The 27,364-nt window shown below is 39.6% G+C and overlaps 3 pseudogenes; all 3 read right to left on the bottom strand.

Annotated features, from left to right (window-relative positions):
- Nucleotides 1-4,313: 4,313 nt before the first annotated feature.
- Nucleotides 4,314-8,572, bottom strand: LOC118818480 (annotated as a pseudogene).
- A 3,975-nt stretch (nt 8,573-12,547) lies between these two features.
- Nucleotides 12,548-18,597, bottom strand: LOC118818479 (annotated as a pseudogene).
- A 2,184-nt stretch (nt 18,598-20,781) lies between these two features.
- On the bottom strand, nt 20,782-25,595 carry LOC118818477 (annotated as a pseudogene).
- Nucleotides 25,596-27,364: the final 1,769 nt, after the last annotated feature.

Genomic DNA, 27,364 nt, shown 5'->3' with positions numbered 1-27,364 from the left:
GAATACTGGTGAATATTTAGGGATGACAGCATTACCCATGCCATTGCTCTAGTCTATTCACCAGCTGACCCATCCCACCCTAACAGGATTCAAGGCTGCTCTGTAAAGTATATTTGACAACCCTGTTTGTGTTTGCGAGACTGCTTCTCAGCTTCTTCACTTATGACAGGCAAATTCTTGGTGGGCATTTATGCCACTGAATTCCACATGTTGGATGCAGAGATTGGCTATCTACTAGCGTTGAAGCATTGATGGCTATCTACTAGAGCGAGGCGAGTTGTCTGAGGAACGTAAGGATGAACTGGCTACTCTTGCTTCACCCTTATCTGTTGAAGATCTATACGAGCTGACCCTCAGACTGGACAGTCGCCTTTCGGAGCATTTCAGTACTGAAAGGCTGATTGCTGCTAGACATCCTCCTGAGTGGCACATTGCCCCTTGCCCTGCCTTCACCCTCCTTTGGCCACCTCCTTAACTTCTCAAGTCCTGAGAACAGCCCATGCAGTTGGGCAGTGCCTGTATTTCCCACCAAGAATGGGACACCTGTATACAGGAGGGCAGAGACCTCTACTGTGGTTGCTCTTGTCACTTCCATTCTGACTGCCCCAAGCTGCCAGTAAAAGCCAAGATCTGTTCCAGGAAGGGGGACACTGTCCCAGGAAGGGGGAAAGCTGGTAATGTTGACACCTTTGAAGTGTGAAAGCTGGGTTCACATACGGGAACAGATATGACTGCTCCTGACCCAAACTTCTGAGCTACAGCTCATCTTATATTTCCCCAGGCTGCAGCGACATAGTCTCTAGATTGACTTCCTGACCATCACGCCCTGCAGTCACTACGAGTACCTAGTGATGCCCTTTGGGTTGATGAATGCTGCAGCCATCTTCTAGCAATTCATCAACAAGGTTTTCAGGGGGGCATTGAACCACTACATGTCCTTCTACCTGGATGATATAATTTTTATTATAGGAGGACATCACACAAGCACGTAGCCCATATTAAGTAAGGTTTCCAGCTAGTTTGGGACATCCATCTCTACATGAAACTTGCAGTCTCTGTTTTACACAACATCTCTCTTCTGAGTTTGTTGTTTCTGAAAGCAGTCTGCGTTTTGATCCAACCAAAATTAAGACAGTCTTGAATTGTCTGTGCCTTACCTCACTCCGCCTGGTCTAGTGCTTCCTAGATTTTTATAATTTTGGGGCATTTTAGAACATCAACACCACCTGATGTATACTCCATTCCTCCAGTAGCCCAACTCTATTCCTTGTTGAGGTGGATGACTCTAAGGTGGATACTCTATGATGTCGAAAACCATGAGCCTCCTGCTGTGAAGTTAGCCCCCCGAAGAGTGGAGACACTGGCTGGAAGGGGCTACACATCTGTTTCTAATCTGCACAGATCATGAAAAACTTGGCATATATTTGAGATACCAAGTACCTCAACAAGCACCAGACCAGATGGGCTTCATTTTTCAACCAGTTTAATCTTGTAATGCCCTTTCAACTAGGCACATATGGCTTAAAACCTGAAGCCTAGCACACAGATACTGGCCCTTCAGTGAGACCTCCATTGAGAGCACCCTCCAACAGGATCCTGACCCTGGAAGTAGTCTCCCCATACGTACCCAGAGAAGGGGGCTAATAGGATTTCCACAGCCGAGGATTTTGTCTGTCCCTGCCACTGTGTCTGGCTGTCTGAACCACTATTCAGGCTACTTTAAACACTTGGAAACAGATTGCCAACTGAAGAAGGCGACTGAGGCCTGTATTCCACCCAGGAAAGTGAGTCTAGCTCTTCACAAAGGTTGTGTCTTCACATCTCGAGTCCAGGAACCTGGCCCCTCGATATATCGGTCCCATCAGCATGGTCAGTTGGGTTAATCCTTTTTTTCTGCCAGCTTTTCCAGTTGGATGTAGATCAGTCCAACTTTTCATGCCTTGCGTTTTAAGCTGGTACTGTGTAGCCCCCTTGAGAAAGCTCTGGTTCCCTTGTTCCGAGCCTGATTGCTGGCTCCCTGGGTTACACAGTCTGGCATCTCTGAAGTCCAGGGCCATATCCATTATCTGGTAGACTGGGTGGGATATGGCCCAGAGGAATGCTGCTTGGTTCCAGTTGGCCATATCCTTAATCCTAAATTTATTGGGACCTTTTGGTGGAACTGATCAGCTGGCTTGGGAATGTTGGGAAACAATTTTTAGGGAAGCGAATATGTAACAGCCCAGCTTGGGGCCTGGCCATCTGCAAGAGTGGCTGCAGTGCCCAACTGGAGGCAGACAGCTCCCCACTAGCAATCAGGGCAACCAGCATTGCCTCTGACCAGCCTACTTAAGGGAAGGTCTAACACTGATCAGTGCTCAGTCTTGGGTATTTTGCAATGTCAAGCCAATATCTTATGACACAACCACAAGTTGTGTCTACCCTGGTTAAATACAACATAGATAAATAATGTTTATAAGCTATTGTAGAACCTGTAAAATCATTTTCAGAGATGTTGTGTCCCCTTTTCAGCAGGAATTCTTATGTCCTCTCAGAATCATTAAGAGTTTTGGATTTTGTTATAAAGTTTGTTTCTGTCCTCACTGTTTTTACATCAGACATCCTTTTTTTCCCCAAAAAAGTGGGGAATCTTTATTATGTAAAATAAATTAATTATAAATGGTTTGTTTACTGATTTAGCTGAATAAAACATGAAGATAACAGGTGGACAAGGACATGATAGGGTGGACCAGGATATGACAGGGACAATTCATATTTATAAAAATGGCATTAATTTCATTTACACTGTGACCATAATAAACACTTATGCTTATATTTGACAGTGGAGACCTGCTTTGGTTGTGTCAGTGAGTGACAGAATTTGTCTGTGTTTTGGTCATGCTCAGTATTTAAGTATGCTTGTTACAATGTCATGAGTGACATGAGATAAAATTGACCTTGTAGTATGCCATGTGCTACCCCAGGCACAAGGATGCTGGAGGCAGGGCTGAATGTACAGCAGCCATTTTTACTCTAACAACAGACAAAAAACTGTTACGGTGTTAAGCTATTAAATAGCTATACATATGTTGTGATCCCTGGTTAATAGGACTATTATTATGAATAAAAAATCAGCAGATTTCTCTAAAATGTTCACATCAAACCTCTCTCATTGATTCTTTTTACATCTCAGAGATTCAGTTATGCTGAGTTTTTCATATTCCTCTTTAAGATATATTTTAAAATGTTTAAAACTTACTAAAATAGAATTGAAAGGGCCATGTGCTTCATATTTAGGTATATTAATCATGAACATTCACCTCACTTATCTGGCACTTTATTCATAATTTGTTTTTTTGTGTTCTGCTCTGGTTTCATTATGATTATGTAACACTTCGGAAAAAAGATACAGAATAACAAACCAAAACTTGAGGCCAAAATGGCAAATATCTCCACAGCAACAGTGAACTTTCCAGGAGAGCTGACATAAGCTGGGATGAAGGTGATCCAAACTGCACAGAATATGAGCATGCTGAATGTGATGAACTTGGCTTCATTAAACTTATCAGGCAGTTTCCGAGCCAAAAAAGCTAAAACAAAGCACAGTAGAGCCAGGAGTCCTATATAACCCAGCACAGCCCAGAAACCTATAGCTGAACCCAACTGACATTCTAGAATGATCTTTTCCTTGTAGTGCTTTAGATTTTTGAAGGGGAAAGGAGGGGATGTTGTTAACCAAAGCACACAAATAAGGACCTGTATGAGAGTAAAAGCAAGAACACTGAGTCTCTGCTGTAGAGGCCCAAACCATTTCATGACATTACTGCCTGGAAGTGTAGCTCTGAAGGCCATTAACACCACTATTGTTTTCCCCAGAACACAGGAGATGCAGAGGACGAAGGTGATCCCAAATGCTGTGTGACGCAGCATACAAGACCACTCAGAGGGCTGACCAATGAAAGTAAGTGAACAGAGGAAACACAGAGCCAGTGAGAAGAGCAATAAGAAACTCAGCTCTGAATTGTTGGCTTTGACTATTGGGGTATTTTTATATCTGAAGAATATAATTGCTATTATTATTGTCATAAAGGCACCAACAATTGAAACAGCTGTTAGCAAGATTCCCATAGTTTCCTCATATGACAAGAATTCAATTTCCTTCTTTACACATTCATTCCTGTGTTGATTTGACCAGTAGTCCTGGTAGCATTGTTCACATTTAATCGAGTCTGTCAGAGAGAAATATATTACATACATAATAAAAAAGGTAAAATGCAGAGGGACAGTAACTGTAAGAATCTATTCTATATAATGTTGCATTAGTCTTCTATCTCTTAAAAGATGGAGAAAAGCTTCTAGAATGGAAGCAATTTAGACTTAATTATCACAAATATTCTACAGTATTGTCTGATTAGCTGTAGTACCAACAATAATCTGTTTCAGCTTTTATGAATGTTTGTACCTGTCATATTACTGATCTCTCCTTCAGCACATGGTATACAGTCAAAGCAGCAGATAGGCTGTCCTTTCTGCACAGCCTTCCTGGTTCCTGGAGGGCAGCTCTCACTGCACACAGACACCGGCAACTATGAACAAAACAGATGTTTAATAACCTAAAAGAACATATAATTTACACATATTTTACAAACTTGATATAAAATAAGCATGATTCAAGACTGACGTTCAATTCTATCCCTGTACCTGGCTTGAATTTTGTGCCCACACAATAGACGGCGTTTGTACTGCTAATCGATTGTGAGCAGGGAAAGAAGAGTCATAATATCCAACTTTGACAAACTCATGGTGATCTTCAATAGTTTGCCAGTTTATTATATCATATTTAGATGGAGGGCCACCATTTTTATCAAAGTAAACCTCTTCGCCTTCTTTGGTTTTGAAGCGCACTCTTTTGAGATGTTCTAGAAACTGACCAAATAGAATGAAGTTTAAGTTACAACATCTTAAAAACAGCTTAACACTTAATTATCAATAAAAGTACAGCATTTGGCTTCAGACTTAGTGCTACACACAAATATGGACGCTTTAAACTTTAAGATCCATATTTAAATAGACTTAAAATTAACTTTAAATAGACTTAAAATTAACTTTAAATTAACTCACAGTCAGAGGATCAGGCTGCTTCTTTGTAGGACATGTTTGTGTGCAGCCCAGAAGGTCATGCAGTGTATGGGCAATAGTGTATACTGCTTTATACACATTATTGAAAATGGGCATCAGGGTCATGTCTGTGAATTCTTTGTCCATTTCAGACAGTTTCTCCTGTCCTGTGCACACTGTAGTATCTTTTGAGTCATTCTGCACTGTATATTTGCAATTAAATAAAGTCTCCCAGAATTCAGTAAAAATGGCTCTGCCTGTAGATTGCAGTGGATTTATATCCAAAATGAAGTCTTTCAGACCCTGTCACTTTTGATTTGGGTATAGCTAGCCCTATGGCTCCTTGCAGTATTTTGTGCTTATCCATTCTGGCTACAGTTGAATCAGCAATCCAAGCTGCAGTTCCCACCCACTGATATCCAGTAATGTTGTGCTGATAAAATACATCGAGCAAAATCTCCAAGTCCCAATATGCAACAAACGCCACAATCACTCGAGAAGTAGAGCTTTTGATCTGCTGGATTATTCTCAGCACTTTTTCTTGTGAATATGTTGTAAAAAATGGAAGGGAATATTCTAAGCATATACCCAACTTTTTCAGCAGCTTCAGTAAATGCAGCCATCCCACTGTTACCATAATCATCATCTCTTCTGATTGCACCCACCCACGTCCAGCCAAGCTGCTTGACCATCTCTGCCAGTGCTCTGCTTAGATAGTAATCACTGGGAATAGTGCACAAAAATGAGGGGTATATTCTTTTGTCACTGAGACACTCACAGGAGGAATAGTGACTAATCTGAAAACAGATTCACACAGGTCTGTAGGATTATGTTCAATTATATTCTTTATGCCAGATATGCATTCCATTTAGAATTTTTTTACCTAATGGTTATAATATTGATAAAAATTGATCAATTTCTTACTAAGGGAATGCTGAAAGGTCCAATAGTCTTTGCAATAGCCATTGACACTGATGAGTATGATTCGCCAATTATGGCTTGTGCCTGTGCTGGCTTTGTGCAGGGCTCATCTAGTATTGAGTTCTCATTTCCATTGACAAGTGCCAGAGCCATTCTGACCCCCGTAGCCCTGGAACTGCATGTGTCATAGATCTTGTAGCCCAGTGAGACTCCAGGGAGTAAAGAAGAGCTGTTGTTGATCTCTTCTATTGCAAAAATCACAGTTTGTGAATACTGCATTGCTCTGAAATCAAGACTGGATTAGAGAAAAAAGATATTCAAATATGTTTAAGCACACCATGTTGAACCCTAATTAATACTGTATAATTTAGGTGCTTAAAATAGTCCCTATTCATTCAATGTATGAAAATCTCACCTTGTCTTACTGCTTACCTCACACATTTCAGTGGTGAAGGTTTGACTTTATAGGACACTTCTGTGATTTCCCAAGTCCTGTGGAAGGGAAAAATCCCTCCAACTATGATATCACCCACCTTTGAAAGTAGTGGATAAACAGGTTCTCCTTGCAGGCTACAAAAAGTCCCATTTGTTCTGAAAACATTAATGATGACCATCACTACATGCAAGAGATTAAAGACAGACTCCATCGACCCATTCAACTTCTGAGTAGGGATAATGATTGAGTGTGTGCAAGGATGGATGTTTCAGCTGGTTAGACAGCAAGGTTTTGTGGTACTTATACAGAAATGCAAATCCTCTACAGTAATGTTACACTGACATGCCACAGTGAAAGGAGGTGTGGCTTTCAAATGTTAGCAGCACTAATGTGAAAGAAGTTGACTTCATTATCTTTTTTTGCCTGTTTTACCTTGTTTTTGGTGCATTCTTGTTTTTTTGTGCAGTTTTTTTCAGACTGTCTTTTTTTTTTCATTGTTGATACTTTCAGAATCTCTGTGTAGTCCTTTTTTTTTAATAATGTCATGCGTATTTGCAAGACAAATGCTTTTAGTCCAATATCTAAATGTCCAACCAATCCTTCTTAAAGGAAAATAAATGATTGTTTAAATTTTTTTTTTTTTTGCTCTACTACTAAGAAACAAATGACAGTCATTTAAAATTGATTCTGTTATGATTGTGCCATGGAGTTTGTTCTGGCTTTCTCACTTAACTTCATAAGTTCATTAAGCAGGGTGCTTTTTCACGGCCATATTGGGCTTTATTTCTTCTTGCTCACTTTGCATATTGGCGCCAGAGAATGAAGAAGGTGGACAAAACTGTGTGACTGAGTGATTAATTCCAGATTCTTGCTGTTTTACTGGAATTATCTTGTCTACTATATTTTGTGACCAGCCATATGCTTTGATCACTCCTACTGCCTCCCATGCAGACACTACTAGCCTTCTGTGCTAAGCAGTTTTTCTGGACACACTCTTGTGTCAGATCCTCTCCTGTCCAGTGAGCCTGTGCCTGTTTGGAATTTCTCAAGCTCCAGTAATTTGATCCATACATTATTTAAAGTAGTTGTATATTAGATTTGTGTGTTAGAATCAAAGGGAGAAGCATTACTATGTTAGGAGAGAGACATGCTGGCATCTGATGTCCATGTGCTGCTGCAAGTCACCTTCTAACACCAGAAATAGTACTTCAAAAGTCAAAGTTGTTGAGTTGGATTTCGCAGGATTTTTTCCAACCACATCATATGTCTTTATGTATTTGTGCCATTTAGCATTGCCTCAGAAAGAAAGTCTGGCTCACAGTTTTGCTCACAAATGCACATTAAACATTATACTGGTGAAAATATTCACTTTCATGATAAGTATAAAATACTTGCTGTTCTTCCACACTTTGCTTGCAATTACACATTTCCACAAGAGAGGCCTTCTAATCACCATAACTTACTTAGTGCAGCTTTTAAAATGACCACTTCAGACACCTTAAATCTGGTATATACTTTTTTCTGTTTTGGACACTGCTTTAGTATTGTCATAGTACTGAAATTTCCAACATCAGTACATTTTCTGTTCTGACCATGACTTGTTTATCAGTGTAGAGATTCCTAATTAGAATGATGCAATGCTCTGATAGTGCAGTTCTTCTGTGCACATTCTATAATTTTTTGTGGTTGGCACAGTCTAAGGCTTTTGCTGTAGTCAATTAAACATAAACTAAGTCTGCCTTATCTTGCCTCGTTTCTTGGTATTAGGATGTAAACTGACCTCTTCCAAACTGCCAGCTTGTTTTTCAGTTTTGGTATGGATTTCATGCATAAGATGTGTACGTCCAAGCCGGAGGAGCATGGAGTCAAGGATACACCGTGCTATCCTGATCAGGGATTCCCATGCATCTCCTATGTGTGACGAATGTGGCGGTTAAACACCCAAGTGCACCTCTTGTCCTGTAGGTACTTCTGCACAGTAGAGTCTTCAGCACTGTCCATCTTGAGCTCTTTGGATGTTCTGATAAAATTTGTGCCACAATCAGAGCACAGTTGCTTGGCAGGGCCTCTGATGGCATAGAATCTGCGTAGGGCATTTACGAAGCTTGAGGATGACATCTCTTCAATTACCTCTATATGGAGTGCTCCTGTGCACATGCATGTAAACAGCACTGCCCATCTTTTGCTGTTTGCCCGACCTCCTCTAGTCCACCTTGCTGCCACTTCCCAAGGACCAAATACATAAGAAGCCCACGTAAGAGAAAGCGAGATCTGATTGCAGTCATTCAGGAGGTAATTCTGCCATTTGCTGCACCTCCAACCTGCCTCTCAGCCTGCGACATTTTATGCACCTTTGAATTTCACTGCTGATGCATCTTTTTGCACCAACAATCCACAATATACTTGCCCTGATAGCCCCTTCAGTGAAGTGCCTCCCTTAATATTGCTCATGATGGTGCCTGACAAGTGGAGTTTTCACATGTGAACAGCTTGAAACAATAACAGGGTTTGTTTCTTTGTCCACAAGGCCTGCCTGAGCTATATGACCTCCAACACGTAGCAAGCCAATCTTATCAATAGCAGAGTTCAGTTTCAAGAGTGAGCTGCGTGAGGGAAGACTTTCCAGTGGAATTCTCTGTATGCATCACATTGGACATTCTTGATAATAATACTCTCTGCTTTAGCCAAAGCATCTTCTGCAAGGCCCGTCCAACAGAAATGCCAGCAAGTGCAACCTCTGGTATTTGATGGCTGTGCAAAAAATAGTGAGACCAGTTAGCGAACAGGTTGAATCGTCCTGATCCTAACTGGCTTTGCATGTGAGTGGATAAGACCTTTACCTCATTTCGAACATCCAAATAATTTTCTGGGTCAACAAGGTTAAATATTGCTGGGTCCACTGAGGGCACTTTTTATGGATAGCAGAGAAAGGATGATCCTGTAAGCCATGTTGTGCTTTGAAGCTGAGATGCAGAGACAGATCTTGAAACACAGTCGGCAGGATTCTGTTCAGTTGGCCCGTAATTCCACTGCTCAGGTAGAGTGGACTGCCTGATGTGTTGAATCCTGTTGTTCATATAAACATAGAACCGCCATGACTGATTATAAATTTTGCCTAAAACTGTCCTGCTGTCTGTGTAGAACGGTATGGCATCAAGTTTTTAATTCAATTTCTCCAGTGATGAGCTCAGCCATTTCAACAGCAAGAACTCTAGCACATAGTTCCAATCTGGGAACAGTTAGTTCAGGTCATGGAGCAAGTTTTGTCTTGCTGAGGATGAATCCTACTTCAGTATGTCTATCCTGATCTGTGACCTTGATCTTCAGATAAGCAACATCAGCGATAGCCTACACTAAAGCTTCTGAAAAGACACACTTCTGTTCATTGGGCACTGAAAGGAGAGAATGATGAGTATGTTTGTGGGATGTGTAGCTCTTTCAGCTCTTCAAGTAATTCCAGCCATCTTTTCCATTTTCCATTTTTACATATTTTCAGGTAAGGGTACATCGCACTCACTGCTTACAGAGAAGAGCTCCCTGAGTATGATGACAGTTGCAAGGAAACCTAGTAGTTTGAACAGGCTGTTCACTAGTGATGAAAGACCTTGTCTCATGTATGGCTTTTTAGTGTCGGGAATCTGAAATACGAAGGTATCTGGTATGATGTTTCATCTTATACCCAGTCTACGTTGATCAGGTAAGTCGTCCGCAAAAGGGTTGAAATCTTTGATAGTGTTGGCTTGATCCTCCATGGAAAAGGCATCCATTACAGTGGCCCTGTTTGAGGCTATTTTATGAAGCCTGAGGTTGGAGATTGCTAGCATCGAACATTGAACAGCCTCACATCACTGCAAAGCTCCTGCTCTTGCTCTCTTGCTGCTTGTCCATAGATTGCCATTGCTGAAGAAGGACTGTTCCCAAACATGTGCACTCTCATTCGATAGTCTATGACCTCCTGACCAAGGACATCGTCTCAATGCCACAGAAAGAGCAAGACATCTTTGGAGTCTTCATATACAAAAAGCAGTGAAACATCTGCTGAATGTCTGCTGTAGCTACCATAGTATCTTTTCTGAATCTAGGGGATGACTCTGACTAGGCAATTGTTGAGGTCTGGCCCGGCAGACAGAGACTCTGTCAAACTTTGCGCTGGAGCCAAAAACCACACAAGTTTGCCCTGGTTTCTGTGGATGGTATATGCCAAAAAAGGGCAGATAACAATGCTCTTGGCTTTCATCTAGAGGAGGTGCTAGCTCTGCATGGTGGCTGTCAAGTGTTTTCTGCATAAAGTCAATGAAATTAACTTTCATTTCTTGCTTTTTTGCAAGAGTGCGGTGCAACGATCTGAGGCAGCTCATGGCGTACTCTCTGTTATTAGGCAAACATCTCAGTCGTTGGTGGAATGGTAAAGGTGCTATCCTGCTGTATGTAGAATCCTTGAAGATATCATTTCCATTATTTTAAAGAATGTAATGTCATCCATTGAAGGGGCAAGCTGGTTATCATGTTTAGTGTGATTAAACACTGACTTACCAAGGGTTTGATCTGTAAAATTCTCTGGCTTCTCATGGTTATATGAAGAAGATGAAGATGTTTGTCTGGAAGATCGAACTTTTCCTTCACTGTTATGTAATTGATAAGAAGGCTTGGCCTACAGCGGTCTAAGATGTGTGTTTTCATGCTTTTCATGTTTTCATGAAAGCATATTCGCTTTCATAACCATGACTGTTCATACCAAATGCAATTGTCACTCGTCAACACAGTAATTTCCAACTTGTGGTGACCACTGAGTTTCTCTAGAATATCCTGTCTTCTGCTTTGGTATTTAAGTTTTTGATTATTTCTATCCATCTTGTTACTGGTTATCCTCCTTCTCTTTTACACTCAGCTCTTTCAGGTGTAATGGTTTTTGTGAATGAATTGATTTTTTTTTTCAGAATATGTCAGAAAATTTAGAAGTGTTCACAGTGGTGGTGATAGAACCACTAAATGGTGCTGGTGATAGGGCCACTAAAAGCTACCTCACAGAAAGCTATTGCATTTGAATGATTTATAATATATTACCTGAGGCATTGTTTTACTATACTTTTGAATAATTTCTAGTCTTATATATAATTATATACTTCTATTTCTATCAACATATAAAAAACAAGTGTGAGTTCAGTGGCTATTTTGAATGGCAAATCAAATGGCTATTTTTCTGTTGTTAGTATTGTGACCACTGTTTTTAGGGCCATTATAAAAAAAAATCTGTCAGTTTCACTGTGATAGTCACATCAAACCACTTGTATTGATTTTGTTTACTTCTCGAAGATTGAATTGTGAAGACATTTTTTTAATTGTTGGTATTCCACCGTGAGATATGTTCTAAAATGTTAACAGCTTAAGCTTACAGTTATAAGGCTCTTGTGATTTATATAAAGCCATGTTAATAGTGAACATAAAGCTCAGTTAACTGGCACTGTACCCAAAATGAAGGGTAATTAATGATAAAGGTATATAAGCGCTAAATAACAGATTACAAAAGGTATGTGGGCACGAAATATTAGATTAATAGGTATGCAGAGGAGCCAAAAATATGAAATTCACTGGATAAACTTCTTGGTGTTCAAACAGCAGCCTTCATGCAGTCTTGTCAAGGAAGCACAGGTGGTCAATTGGAGAATACTGGAGAATATTTAGGGATGACAGCACTACCCATGCCATTGCTCTAGTCTATTCACCAGCAGACCTATGCCACCCTAACAGGATTCAAGGCTGCTCTGTGAAGTATATTTCACAACACTGTCTGTGTTTGCGAGACTGCTTCTCAGCTTCTTCACTTATGACAGGCAAATTCTTGGTGGGCATTTATGCCACTGAATTCCACATTTTGGATGCAGAGATTGGCTACTAGCCAATCTCTGCAACTAGCGTTGAAGCATTGATGGCTATCTACTAGAGCGAGTTGTCTGAGGAACGGAATAATGCTTCATCCTTATCTGTTGAAGATCTATATGAGCTGACCCTCAGACTGGACAGTCGCCTTTTGGAGCATTGCCAGGACCGAAAGGCTGATTGCTGCTAGACATCCTCCTGAGTGGCACATTGCCTTCACTCTCCTTTGGTCACCTCCTTAACTTCTCGAGAACACTCACTCTTCCCTGAGAACAGCCCATGCAGTTGGGCAGTGCCTGTATTTCCCACCAAGAATGGGACACCTGTATACAGGAGGGCAGAGACCTCTACTGTGGGTGCTCTTGTCACTTCCATTCTGACTGCCCCAAGCTGCCAGTAAAAGCCAAGATCTGTCCCAGGAAGGGGGACCTGTGATAGACCCTACCCTTTTCACCAGCCATCAGGCATTTTTCTAGATGATACCATCTCCTGGAGTTATCATCAAAAGCACAAAATCATCTTATCTTAGATTTCCCCTGGCTGCAGCGACATAGTCTCTAGATTGACCCTCCTGACAATCACGCACTACGGTCACTACGAGTACCTGGTGATGCCCTTTGGGTTGATGAACGCAGCCATCTTCCAACAATTCACCAACAAGGTTTTCAGGGAGGCATTGAACCACTACGTGTTCTTCTACCTGGATGATATATTTTTTATTATAGGAAGACATTACACAAGCACATAACCCATGTTAAGTGAGCTTTCCAGCTAGTTTTGGACAATCATATCTACATAAAACTTGCAGTCTCTGTTTCACACAGCATCTATCTCCTAAGTTTGTTATGTCCAAAAGCAGTCTGTGTTTTGATCCAGCCAAAATTAAGACAGTCTTGAATTGTCTGTGCCTTACCTCGCTCCGGCTGGTCTAGTGCTTCCTAGGTTTTATAATTTAGGGGCATTTTAGAACATCAACACCACCTGATGTACACTCCATTCCTCCAGTTGCCCAACTCTATTCCTTGTCAAGGAGGATGACTCTAAGGTGGATATTCTTTGATGTTGGAAACTGTGAGCCTCTTGCTGTGAAGCTAGCCCCCTGAAGAGTGGAGACACTGGCTGGAAGGGACTACACATCAGTTTCTAGTCTGCACAAATCATTAAAAAACTTGGCATATATTTGAGATACCAAGTACCTCAACAAGCACCAGACCAGATGGGCTTCAGTTTTCAACCAGTTTAACCTTGTAATGCCCAACAGGATCCTGACCCTGGAAGTAGTCTCCCCATATGTACCCAGAGAAGGGGGCTAAAAGGATTTCCACAGCCGAGCATTTTGTCTGTCCCTGCCACCATGTCTGGCAGTCTGAGCCACTATTTGGTCTACTTTAAACACTTGGAAACAGACTACCAACTGAAGAAGGTGACTGAGACCCATATTCCACCCAGGAAAGTAAGTCTGGATCTTTACAAAGGTCTTATCTTTGCATCTCGAGTCCAGTAAGCTGGCCCCTCAATATATGGGTCCCATCAGTGTGGTCAGGTGGGTTAATCCTTTTTTTCTGCCAGCTTTTCCAGTTGGATGTAGATCAGTCCAACTTTTCATGCCTTGCATTTTAAGCTGGTACTGTGTAGCCCCCTTGAGAAAGCTCTGGTTCCCTTGTTCCGAGCCTGATCGCCAGCCTGCTGGCTTACACAGTCAGGCATCTCTGAATTCTGGGGGCATATCCACTATCTGGTAGAATGGGTGGGATATGGCCCAGAGGAGGGCTGCTAGCTGCTATATGTTAATTAGCTAAATGTTTCTATGTTAAATAAGTTTCAAGTAGTTGGAAGCAAGTGAACATACATTTTGTGCACATTACAACAGTTCTTCTGGATAAAAGGAAAAAACAAAACTTTAATGAAACATATTTTAAAAGCATAAAATATACAGATTTTGAGTGTATCTAGAGTGGTGTCCAAAGGACTGAGACCACATTGAAAATCTGGGATTTCATTCATTTAAACCTGCAAATAAACAAAAACACAGTACAAATTTAAAACAAAGCTAAGCTAAAAAAAGTAAAATTTAAAAAAGGAAAAGAAATAGTCAAGATTCTGCACTTTGTCTATAAATGGCCAAAAAGGTCTGATATTAACTTTAACCTCATCTCTTATTTTGAAGCTTGTGTTCTGACAGTTCTTATGCGGATTTGATCTACTTGCCAGAGTTAATGCCAGCTTGAGTGCGCGCTGTTTTTTAAAGCCAAAGGGGGCATACAAAATTCAGAGAAATTCTCAAATTCATGTAAATATTTTATGGATTCTGCTTTTCACTCATGCTGTTACGGTGTTAAGCTAATATATAATGAAAAAAATAGAAAACAATGAAAGATGGGTTTGTTCACAATAGGACAATTGTTCACAGTGGTGGAGAGCAAAAAGACTCCCTAAGTATTTAATGCCCCTAAATGCTACCTCACAAAAAGCTATTGCAAAAAACTGTATTTAATACATTGCTTGATGCCTGTGACATTATTTCACTATAGTTTTAAATTAAGGTTTTGACCTTAAACATATATTTCGTTTAATGCATTCATGGAGGTACATGCAGGACATCGTAAGGCAAAATAGTGCCCTTTTATTTCAGATTTACCACATTTGTCAGATTTACCACTATTGTACATATAGAAAACCTCAGAAAATCACTGGTTATTTTGAATAGCAAATTAAATAGCTATACATATGTTGTGATCCCTGATTACTAGGACTATTGTTATGAACAAAAAATCAGCAGGTTTCTCTAAAATGTTCACATCAAACCTCTCTCATTGATTCTTTTTACATCTCAGAGATTCAGTTATGCTGAGTTTTTCATATTCCTCTTTAAGATATGTTTTAAAACATTTAAAACTTACTAAAATAGAATTGAAAGGGCCATGTGCTTCATATTTAGGTATATTAATCATGAACATTCACCTCACTTATCTGGCACTTTATTCATAATTTGTTTTTTCGTGTTCTGCTCTGGTTTCATTATGATTATGTAACACTTCGGAAAAAAGATACAGAATAACAAACCAAAGCTTGAGGCCAAAATGGCAAATATCTCCACAGCAACAGTGAACTTTCCAGGAGAGCTGACATAAGCTGGGATAAAGGTGATCCAAACTGCACAGAATATGAGCATGCTGAATGTGATGAACTTGGCTTCATTAAACTTATCAGGCAGTTTCCGAGCCAGAAAAGCTAAAACAAAACACAGTAGAGCCAGGAGTCCTATATAACCCAGCACAGCCCAGAAACCTATAGCTGAACCTAACTGACATTCTAGAATGATCTTTTCCTTGTAGTGCTTTAGATTTTTGAAGGGGAAAGGAGGGGATGTTGTTAACCAAAGCACACAAATAAGGACCTGTATGAGAGTGAAAGCAAGAACACTGAGTCTCTGCTGTAGAGGCCCAAACCATTTCATGACATTACTGCCTGGAAGTGTAGCTCTGAAGGCCATTAACACCACTATTGTTTTCCCCAGAACACAGGAGATGCAGAGGACGAAGGTGATTCCAAACGCTGTGTGGCGCAGCACACAAGACCACTCAGAGGGCTGACCAATGAAAGTAAGTGAACAGAGGAAACACAGAGCCAGTGAGAAGAGCAATAAGAAACTCAGCCCTGAATTGTTGGCCTTGACTATTGGGGTATTTTTATATCTGAAGAATATTATTGCTATTATTATTGTCATTAAAGCACCAATAATTGAAACAGCTGTTAGCAAAATTCCCATCGTGTCCTCATACGACAAGAATTCAGTTTCCTTCTTTACACATTCATTCCTGTGTTGATTTGACCAGTAGTCTTGGTAGCATTGTTCACATTTAATCGAGTCTGTCAGAGAGAAATATATTACATACATAATAAAAAAGGTGAAATGCAGAGGGACAGTAACTGTAAATGTGTTCTTCTATATAATGTTGCATTAGTCTTCTATCTCTGAAAAAATGGAGAAAAGCTTCTAGAATGGAAACAATTTAGACTTAATTATCACAAATATTCTACAGTATTTTCTGATTAGCTGTAGTAACAACAATATTCTGTTTCAGCTATTGTAAATTGTTTTACCTGTAATGTTGCTGATCTCTCCTTCAGCACATGGTATACAGTCAAAGCAACATATAGGCTTTCCTTTCTGTACAGCCTTCCTGGTGCCTGGAGGGCAGCTCTCACTGCACACAGACACTGGCATCTATGAACGAAATAAATATTTAATAATCTAAAGGAATATTTAGTTTGGACATATTTTAGAAACTTTACATACAATGTACATACTTTATTAAGACAGACATGCAATTCTATCACTGTACCTGGCTTGAATTTTGTGCCCACACAATAGACGGCATTTGTACTGCTAATCGATTATGAGCAGGAAACGAAGAGTCATAGTATCCAACTTTGACAAACTCATGGTGATTATTAATAGTTTGCAAGTTTATTACATCATATTTAGATGGAGGGTCACCATTTTTATCAAAATATACCTCTTCGCCCTCTTTGGTTTTGAAGCGCACTCTTTTGAGATGTTCTAGAAACTGAAGAATTGAATGACAACATCTGAAAAAACTTGACACTTCTCCATAAAAGTACAGCATCAGTACAAGCTTAAAACTTTAAAATCTCTGTGAAAATAGACTTTTAACATACAGTGAGAGGATCAGGCTGCTTCTTTGTAGGACATGTTTGCGTGCAGCCCAGAAGGTTGTGCAGTGTATGGGCAATAGAATATACTGCTTTGTAAGCATTATTGAAAACAGGCATCATTGCCATATCCGTGAATTCGTTGTCTATTTCAGACAGTTTCTCCTGTCCTGTACACACTGTTGTATCTTCTGAGTCATTCTGCACTGTATATTTGCAATTAAACAGAGCCTCCCAGAATTCAGTAAAAATGGCACTGCCTGCAGATTTCAGTGGTTGTATATCCAAAATGAAGTCCTTCAGACCTGTCACTGTTTTTTTGGGGTAAGCTAGCCCTATGGCTCCTTGCAGTATTTTATGCTTATCTGTTCTCGTTACAGTTGAATCAGCGATCCAAGCTGCAGTTCCCACCCACTGGTGTCCTGTAATGTTGTGCTCATAAAATACATCGAGCAAAATCTCCCAGTCCCAATAAGCAAGAAATGACACAATCACTCGAGAAGTGGAGCTTTTGATCTGCTGAATCATTCTCAGCACTCTTTCTTGTGAGTAGGTTCTAATATATGAAAAGGAATATTCAAAGCAAATGCCCAGCTGTTCTGCAGCTTCAATAAATGCAGCCATCCCACTGTTACCATAGTCATCATCTCTTCTTATTGCGCCCACCCAGGTCCAGCCAAACTGCTTGACCATTTCTGCCAGTGCTCTGCTTAGGTAGTAATCACTGGGAACAGTGCGCAAAAATGTGGGATATATTCTTTTATCACTGAGACACTCACAGGTGGAATCATGACTGATCTATAAAGAGATCCACACAGGTCTGTAGGATTATGTTCAATCATAGTTTTGTATGCGAGACATTCATTTCATTAAACAATAAAGGTAAGTTCAGAAAAAAAAAATTACCTAATGATAATAATATTGATAAAAACTTAAATTCTTACTACGGGAATGTTGAAAGGTCCAACAGTTTTTGCAATAGGCTTAGACACTGTTGTGTATGTCTCACCAATTATGGCTTGCACCTGTGCTGGCTTTGTGCAGGGCTCATCCAATATTGAGTTCTCATTTCCATTAACAACTGCCAGAGCCATTCTAACCCCCATCGCTGCTGAGCTGCATGTGTCATAGATCTTGTAGCCCAGTGAGACTCCAGGGAGTAAAGAAGAGCTGTTATTGATCTCTTCTATTGCAAAAATCACAGTCTGTGAATACTGCATTGCTCTGAAATCAAGACTGGATTAGGGAAAAAAGACATACACAGATATTTTAAGGATAACATGCTGAACCGTAATTACTACTGTCTAATTTAACTGCTTAAAATAGTACCTATTCATTCAGAGTATGAAAATCTCACTTTGTCCTTTTGCTTACCTCGCGCATTTCAATGGCGATGGCTTGACTGCATAGGACACTTCTGTGTTTTCCCAAGTCTTGTGGAAGGGAAAAATCACTCCAATTATAATGTCACCATCCTTTGAAAGTTGTGGATAAACAGGTTCTCCTTGCAGGCTACAAAAAGTCCCATTTGTTCTGAAAACATTGATGATGACCATTGCTAGATGCAAGAGATTAAAGACAGACTCCATCCACCTATTCAACTTCTAAGTAGCGATAATGACTGAGTGTGTGCAAGGATGGATGTTTCAGCTGGTTGGACAGCAAGTTTTTGTGGTACTTATACAGAAATGCAAATCCCCTATGGTAATGTTACACTGACGAGTCGCCATCAAAGGAGGTGTGACTTTCAAATGTTAGCAGCTCTAATGTGAAAGAGGTTGACCCCATTTTTTTCTTGTGCCTATTTTACCTTTGTATTGTTTTTGGTGAGTTCTTGTTTTTTTGTGCAGTTTAATTAAAATCGATCAATTTTTGCTTTTTGCTTTAATTTGATTTTTCATTGTTTATACTTAAAGAATCTCTGTGTAGTCCTTTTTTTATTATGTCATGCTTATTTATAAGACCAACAATTTTAGTCAAATATCCAAATGTCCAACCAATCTTTCTTAAAGGAAAATGAATGTTTACTTAAATGTCTACATTTCTTACTCTACTGCTAAAAACAAATCACAGTTAATGAAGGTTTGTCTGTTGGAAATTGATTCTGTTATGATTATGGAGTTTGTGCTGGTTTTCTCACTTAACTTTATAAGTTCCTTAAGCACAGTGCTCTGTTGAGGCCATATTAGGCTTTATTGCTTCCTGCAGAAGCCTGTATGTTGATTTTATTTAACGGTGCTAAAGAAAAAAGAAGGTGGGAAAAACTGATTGTGTGACTGAGTGATCAATTCCAGCTTCTTGCTGTTTTACTGGACTTACCTTGACTACTCTGATATGTGACCAGCCATATACTTTGGTTATCTGGATGCACACTTGTGTCAGATCCTCTCCTGTCCAGTGAGCCTGTGTCTGTTGTATTTTTCATTTAATAATGTGCCAGATGTTTTCAGTGGTGACAGGTCTGGACTGCAGGCAGGCCAGTTTAGCACCCAGACTCTTTTAATACAGAGCAATGCTGTTGTAATACATGCAGAATATGGTTTGACATTGTCTTGCTGAAATAAGCAAATATTTTGAAAAACATGTCATCTGGATGGCAGCACATATTGCCATAACATGTATACATCATTCAACATTAATGCTGCCTTCACAGATGTGCACGTCATCCATGCCATGCTCACTAATGCACCCCTAAACCATCATGAATCCTGGCTTTTGAACTGTGTACTGAACAAGCTGAGTGGTCTTTAGCCCAGAGGACACAGTGTCCATGATTTCCAAAAAGAATTTCAAATGTTGATTTGTCTGACCACAGGACAGTTTTCCACTTCCCCTCAGTCCATTTTAAATGAGCTCAGGCCCACAGAAGGTGGCAGCGTTTCTGAATTCTGTTTGTTTATGGTTTCATCTTTGCATGTTAAAGTTTTAACTTGCATTTGTGGATGCAGTGATGAACATCGACAGTGGTTTTCAGAAGTGTTTCTGAGCCCATGCAGTGATTTCCACTACAGAATCATGTCTGTTTTTAATGCAGTGCTGCCTAAGGGCATAAAAGATCATAGCCAGCAATACTGACTTTTGGCCTTAACCCTTGCATACAGAGATTTCTCCAGATTCTCTGAATCTTTTAATGTTATTATGTTCCGTAGATGATGAAAAGCAAAAGTTCTAATTCACAGAAACTTTATTCTTGAATTGTGGCACTATTTGCCTGCATGGTCTCTCTGGAATGCTTTTTATTCACAACCAGGTGTTTTTTTAGCATTACGCAACTTTACCAGTCTTTTGTTGCCCTGTCCCAGCTTTTTTGGAAAGTGTTGTTGGCATCAAATTCAAAATGGGCATATATGTTTTTCAACATCTGATGTTGTCTTTGTACTATTTTCAATGAAATACAGGGGTTAAATGATTTGCACATCACTGCATTTTTTTATTTCCATTTTACACAGCATCACAACTTTTTTGGAAATGGAGTTGTACTTATGCTGAGATCCCAGCTTAGATCGTACTGTGGATAAAAACACCAGAGCTTGAGAGGGAAATTTAGGTTACTAGCTTGGTCATTAGCATGATAGCATGAACTCAAGACCGAGCGGACATCTGCGTGTAAGCACTTCTTAAGTACAGTGCTGAACAACTGACAGCATTCGGCCATAATCAGCCTGGTTCAGTTCAGTTCCTCCCTCTGGTGGCCAGAGGTGGCATAGCAGGAGGTGGGACATTACAGCCAGTGACATCGTCCCTCAATTCTGCTGCCAATATAGGTGGTAGGTTTAGTCTGGCACCTCTGCTAAGGCTTTTCTGCCATGGGAGAACATAAACGTAGTTAAAACTCCAGGCAGCTAAATGCTAAATAATTATTCAAATAAATGATCAGGGTTCAAGTATGTGGAAAAGTAGACGTACATTTTTCAACATTACAACAGTTTTTTTTTTTTCCTCTTGGTAAGTTTCTCTGGTAAAAGTGTGAAATATACAGATTTTGACAAAAGTCTGCAGGGGGATTTAATTTATTTGAACCTGTAAATAAACAAAATAGTGTAGTGTATGCTACTGAATCTCTTTCCACAGCTATAGCTCCTCATGGAGAATTAGCAGTCCTTTTAAGGCCCAGGCACCATGAATTGTCTTGGTGGTATTTCCTTGTATCCACCTATGATGATTGGTCAGGTGGTTTTTAAATTAGAGTAGGGTCTCTGGGTGGGTCTGCAGTTTCAAGGAGTCTTTAGGGTGTCTACCTTCTTTTGCCTACCTCTAATGCAGCACCAGCCAGATCACCCATCAACCCATTTTGGTTACATTGTGGAGCTGCATGTTATGCAGTAGAACTAGACTTCACTGTCCTGTTTCAGTGTCTTACTCTAGCTACAAATATGGCCTTGGCTTTGTTATAGTAGTATTTATCCTTATAATTGCCCCCCAGATCTAGCAAATAAAGTTCTCTAGCTGAGTTAGTTCTCTGCACTTGTTACAGAACCATAAAAGAGCCCTTCCCTGGTCCTGTTCTGCTCCACTGTCATCCCTTTTGTCCTTCTTTGTTAATGACTACACTTGGGCTGAGCAGTCATGGGCTGGAGCTCAGGGACCCAGCCCTGTGACCAGAAGGTCGGCGGTTCGACTTCCTGAGCCGGCAATTTACTTTACTTTGCTTTGTGGGTGTGTTTTAAATGTGTTTAATTTAAAATTCTAGATATGAATTCATACATAAGACCAACATTAACCTTATTGTTTATATTTGCCTTATAAATACATTTAAAACAGTCTTTAAGATTGTGAAAAAAAACATACATTTGGTGCATATTCAGTGCATATAGCAGGTGTCATGCATGTCACAAATATGTGCACTGTATAGGTATAAAATTACTAACTGTAATTCATCTGTTGCTATGTACAGTTGGTCAGCCACTTTCAGTCCTGCCCATAAATGGGAAGGGACCACCACAGGAACACAGGTGATATTGTTTGGGGGGAGACCAAGGCCAGCAACACCAAAACAGTATTCCCATGTCAGTGAGTATTGTGTTGATGCTAGTATATTAAGCAGTACAGCTGGGATTTGAGAATATATACATAGATATTTTTTCCTACCACTTTTTTTTTATACAACAGTTGGAAATAGCAACAGAACAAAATATAAGCATTTCCAAGTTGTTATGAACATTTGTGGTAAAACATTAAAAAGAATTGCAAAATAAGAATTGCAAACTAAAGCTAAGGCTAAGAAAGCAAACATCTCCAAATTATTTTTAATATTATTGTTTTTTAGATAATATATTCTGAAATGTTAACCAGAAACAACTGCAGTTGCATGTGTCATATCCTTTATATGGGGTAATATTAATAGCATACAATTATTAACATGTAGATCACTTCCTTTCAGGTCATTTGACTGGTAATTTACCCATGATTTGTTTTTTAGTGTTCTTTTCTGGTTTCAGTATGATTATATAACACTTTGGGAGAAAGATACAGAATAACAAACCAAAGCTTGAGGCCAAAATGGCAAATATCTCCACAGCTACAGTGAACTTTCCAGGAGAGCTGACATAAGCTGGGATAAAGGTGATCCAAACTGCACAGAATATGAGCATGCTGAATGTGATGAACTTGGCTTCATTAAAGTTATCAGGCAGCTTCCGAGCCAAAAAAGCTAAAACAAAACACAAAAGAGCCAATAATCCTATATAACCCAGCACAGCCCAGAAACCTATAGTTGATCCCAAATGACATTCTAGAATGATTTTTTCCTTGTAACGCTTTAGATTTTTGAAGGGGAAAGGAGGGGATGTTGTTAACCAAAGCACACAAGTAAGGACCTGTATGAAAGTGAAAGCAAGAACACTGAGTCTCTGCTGTGGAGGCCCAAACCATTTCATGACATTACTGCCTGGAAGTGTAGCTCTGAAGGCCATTAACACCACTATTGTTTTCCCCAGAACACAGGAGATGCAGAGGACGAAGGTGATCCCAAACGCTGTGTGACGCAGCACACAGGACCACTCAGAGGGCCGACCAATGAAAGTAAGCGAACAAAGGAAACACAGAGTCAGTGAGAAGAGCAGCAGGAAGCTCAGCTCTGAGTTGTTGGCTCTGACTATTGGAGTATTTTTATATCTAAAGAATATAATTGCTATTATTATTGTCATTAAAGCACCAATAATTGAAACAGCTGTTAGCAGAATTCCCATAGTTTCCTCATATGACAAGAATTCAATTTCCTTCTTTACACATTCGTCCCTGCGTGGATTTGACCAGAAGTCTTCATAACATTGTTCACATTTAATTGAATCTACCACAGAGGAAAATAGAAACAAAATACAGTTAGAATAGAGTAACATATACTGGAAAAATAATTTAACCTTTCTCTGTCTTTAAAAAAATGAATTTAGACTTATGACAAGATGCTTATTTTTTGTGATCAGAATAATACAGACAGTATGTCATGTGTGTTTCCTCTTTGTTATAAGTGTACCTGTCATATTACTGATCTCTCCTTCAGCACATGGTATACAGTCAAAGCAGCAGATAGGCTTCCCTTTCTGCACAGCCTTCCTGGTGCCTGGAGGGCAGCTCTCACTGCACACAGACACCGGGACCTGGTCAAGGAAAATATCCACTTACCTAAAATTGTTTAAGGTATCCTTCTATTGAGACCAGGGTGCATTTTTTTTCCCTGTACTCACCTGATTGCTATTTTGTGCCCACACAATAGAGACCATGTTTACTGCTAATCGATTGTGAGCAGAGAAAGAGGAGTCGTAAAGTCCAACAGTGACAAATTCGTGTTGGTGTTCTTTACTTGTCTGCCAGTTTATTATCTCATATTTTGCGGCAGGGTCACCATTTTTGTCAAAATAAACCTCTTCACCATCTTTGATTTTGAAATGCACTCTTTTCATATGTTCTAGAAACTAACAAAATAGAGGAAAGACTTAATGTAATAAATGTTATGTCATTCAAAAATTGACCAAAAATTCAATTGCCTATATGTAAATCTGGGCTTATCAAACATTAAACTCACTGTGAAAGGATCAGGCTGCTTCTTTGTTGCACATGTTTGTGTGCAGCCCAGAAGGTTGTGTAGGGTATGGGCAACAGCATATACTGCTTTATACACATTACTGAAAATGGGCATCAGAGACATGTCTGTAAATGTGTTTTCCAAATCAGACAGTTTCTCTTGGCCTGTGCACTCTGGTAAGTCCTCAGTGTCATTCTGTAGTGCATATTTACACTTAAACAGAGCCTCCCAGAATTCAGTAAAAATGGCACTGCCTGCAGATTTCAGTGGATTTATATCCAGAATGAAGTCCTTCAGACCTGTCACTGTTGTATTGGGGATAGCCAGCCCTATGGCTCCTCGCAGTACGTTGTACTTATCCAGTGCGGCCAGTTCTGGATCAAAGATCCAGGCCTCCGTTCCCACCCACTGGTATCCTGTGACATTGTGTTCAAAAAAGACATGCACCAAAATCTCCAAGTCCCATGTGTCGAGAAATCCCACTATTACTCGAGAAGTAGAGCTTTTAATTTGCTGAATTATTCTCAGCACTTTTTCCTGTGAGTAGGTTCTAAAGAATGGAAGGGAATATTCTAAGCAAATTCCCAGCTGTTCTGCAGCTTCAGTAAATGCAGCCATTCCATTGTTACCATAGTCATCATCTCTCCTTATTGCACCCACCCACGTCCAGCCAAAGTGTTTGACCATCTCTGCCAGTGCTCTGCTCTGGTAATAATCACTGGGAACAGTGCGCAAAAATGATGGATATTTCCTTTTATCACTGAGACACTCACAGGTGGCATAGTGACTGATCTAAAAACAGATTCACACAGATGTTTCAATCAGTATGCTCAGTCAGGATTCATGTTTTCTGATAATCCTGTATGTTAACAATAATCATAGATTTGATTGCTAAAAATGTAATGAATTCTTACTACAGGAATGCTGAAAGGTCCGATACTGTTTGCAATAGCCATCGACACTGATGAGTATGTCTCGCCAATTATGCCTTGCACCTGTGCTGGCTTTGTGCAGGGCACATCCAAGTCTGAATTTTCATTTCCATTAACAAGTGCCATAGCCATTCTGACCCCCATCGCTGTGGAACTACATGTGTCATAGATCTTGTAGCCCAGCGAGACTCCAGGCAGTAAAGAAGAACTGTTGTTGATCTCCTCTATAGCGTAGATCAAAGACTGTGAAAACTGGAATGCTCTGAAATCAAGACTGTGTAAAAATATTCATTCAAAATCATGAAACATTCAAAGGCATTTTTGTACAATGAAAAATTTTAAACCTTATGAATTGTCATCACTAAATAAATCACATATTTATCAAATGTGTGTAATGCTGATTTTCCTATGCTGCTTACCTCAGGCATTTGACAGGAGGTGGCTTGACCATATAGGACAAGTCTGTGATCTCCCATCTGCTGTGGAAGGGAAAAATCCCCCCAACAATGATATCGCCTTCCTTTGATAGTTGTGGGTATACAGGCTCTCCTCGCAGACTACACAAAGTCCCATTTGTTGTGGAAAAATTGATGATGGCCATCACCACATGCAAAAGAGTAAAAATAGACTCCATCCACTCATTTAACTGTTCAGTGTAATGATTGAGTGAGTTGAAATGATAATTAAAAATGTGTCAGGTCTGTTGTTTCGGTTGACTGAATGGGTATATTTGTGGTATATATACAGTTGGAGAGGCACATCCTTCATGGAAAAAGTTACACTGTTGAGACAGTGAAAGGAGGTGTGACTTTATAAAATGATTGGCACATATATGTAAAACACACGTCACATTGTTTTGTGCATTGTCTTGTGGTTTCTGATGGCTGTATGGTTCTGTTTTTGGTAACAGTTATGGGAGACGAATAACATTCTGTATGGAGTGAGACAATACGGGCTGATTTTTGGGTGACTTGGTACTGCTTCATAACTTTTATGTTTGGTGCAAATTTGATAGAGTTTATCTTTAAGTAAGTATCTGTAAACTATTGCTGGGCTGTCTTGCTACAGGTGTCAGACTGTAGCACTTAACTAAATTGTTAGCACAGAAACATGCTTTATGTCAGTCTGCACATGCTGTACATGCTACGGGTGCCAGACTGTAGCAGTTAACTAAATTGTTAGCACAGAGACATGCTTTATGTCAGTCTGTACATAACAATAATAAATGCCATCTGTCTTGTTTAGGAATCCAGTTAACATCAGCTATGACTTTAAACTAGCTTTACTAATTCACCCTTAAACTTGAAATTAAAAGATAGAGCAGACTAATATTCACATTATATGATCTGTATTACCAGTTTACCAGATGTGATAAATTTATTTCACTTAAAGCCTGTAACAGCCTGGCAAAAAGTTCTATAAAGTGCTATAGTACATTACAACATTAGTGTCTACAATGATGTTATGAACCTGGATTTATGAAGTCACATACTGTTGCTGTTATAACGTATTATGCATGTCATTAAGACATATTATACAACTCCTTAAGAGATATTATGCAAGCTTATGTCATGTACAATAAGGTATGCTATATGACTCTTCAAAAATGCATTTAAAATGTATTATGAATACAGGATTCATCTAGAGTGTTCTGAAGTCCAGTTTCAAGTATAAAAATTTTTGTTTTAAAAGTAAAGGTCTGCCACAGAAAAAGCAATTACCATTCTTTAATCTCTCTCTCTCTCTCTCTCCCTATATATATATATATATATATATATATATATATATATATATATATATATAGTAGTGACACTGCCAGTTGGTGTGATTCAACCCTACATGTTTGAGCCTCCCACGCAGAAAAATAGAAAGCTTTGCTCTTCTCGACTGCTGTCAGAATGAGTAAAAAGGTTCAAGCGTAAATGGTCATTTTAGAGATCACATTTTGCAGATAATATAGAAGAACTCAGGCTATTCATTTTTTGACGTGCATGTGATGGACATATCATATCTGGGATTCGAACGCTCAGCAACACTGTCTGTTATATCTGCAACCTGTAGCTTACTAGCCCACTGCCAGGCCATGCTCGTCACTCAAACTCCTGTTATGAGTTGGCACAGTCATATTTGTGGATGCGGTGGAGAGATTTCTTGTGTTTTATTGTGTGCCACACATGTACAGTACAGTTGCAGGGAACTACTGTGAGCCTTAAAGTTAGTTGAGTAGCTAATGTTTTAGCTTTTTATTCTTACATTTAAAGTGGGCAACTATCTACTGCGCTGCCGTGGATAAAAATCACTTATAGTAGGATCCAGCAACAAGTGGCTAACATAGGTGAGAAGCAGCACCTAACTACGCAACAATGGTGTAATTAGCCTTCATAACAAGCACTGTTACCAAAT

Source organism: Colossoma macropomum, unplaced genomic scaffold (genome assembly GCF_904425465.1).
Source record: "Colossoma macropomum unplaced genomic scaffold, Colossoma_macropomum, whole genome shotgun sequence".
Taxonomy (NCBI): domain Eukaryota; kingdom Metazoa; phylum Chordata; class Actinopteri; order Characiformes; family Serrasalmidae; genus Colossoma; species Colossoma macropomum.
Note: the sequence above shows the minus strand (reverse complement) of the source record. Positions and strands in the feature narration are given on the sequence as shown.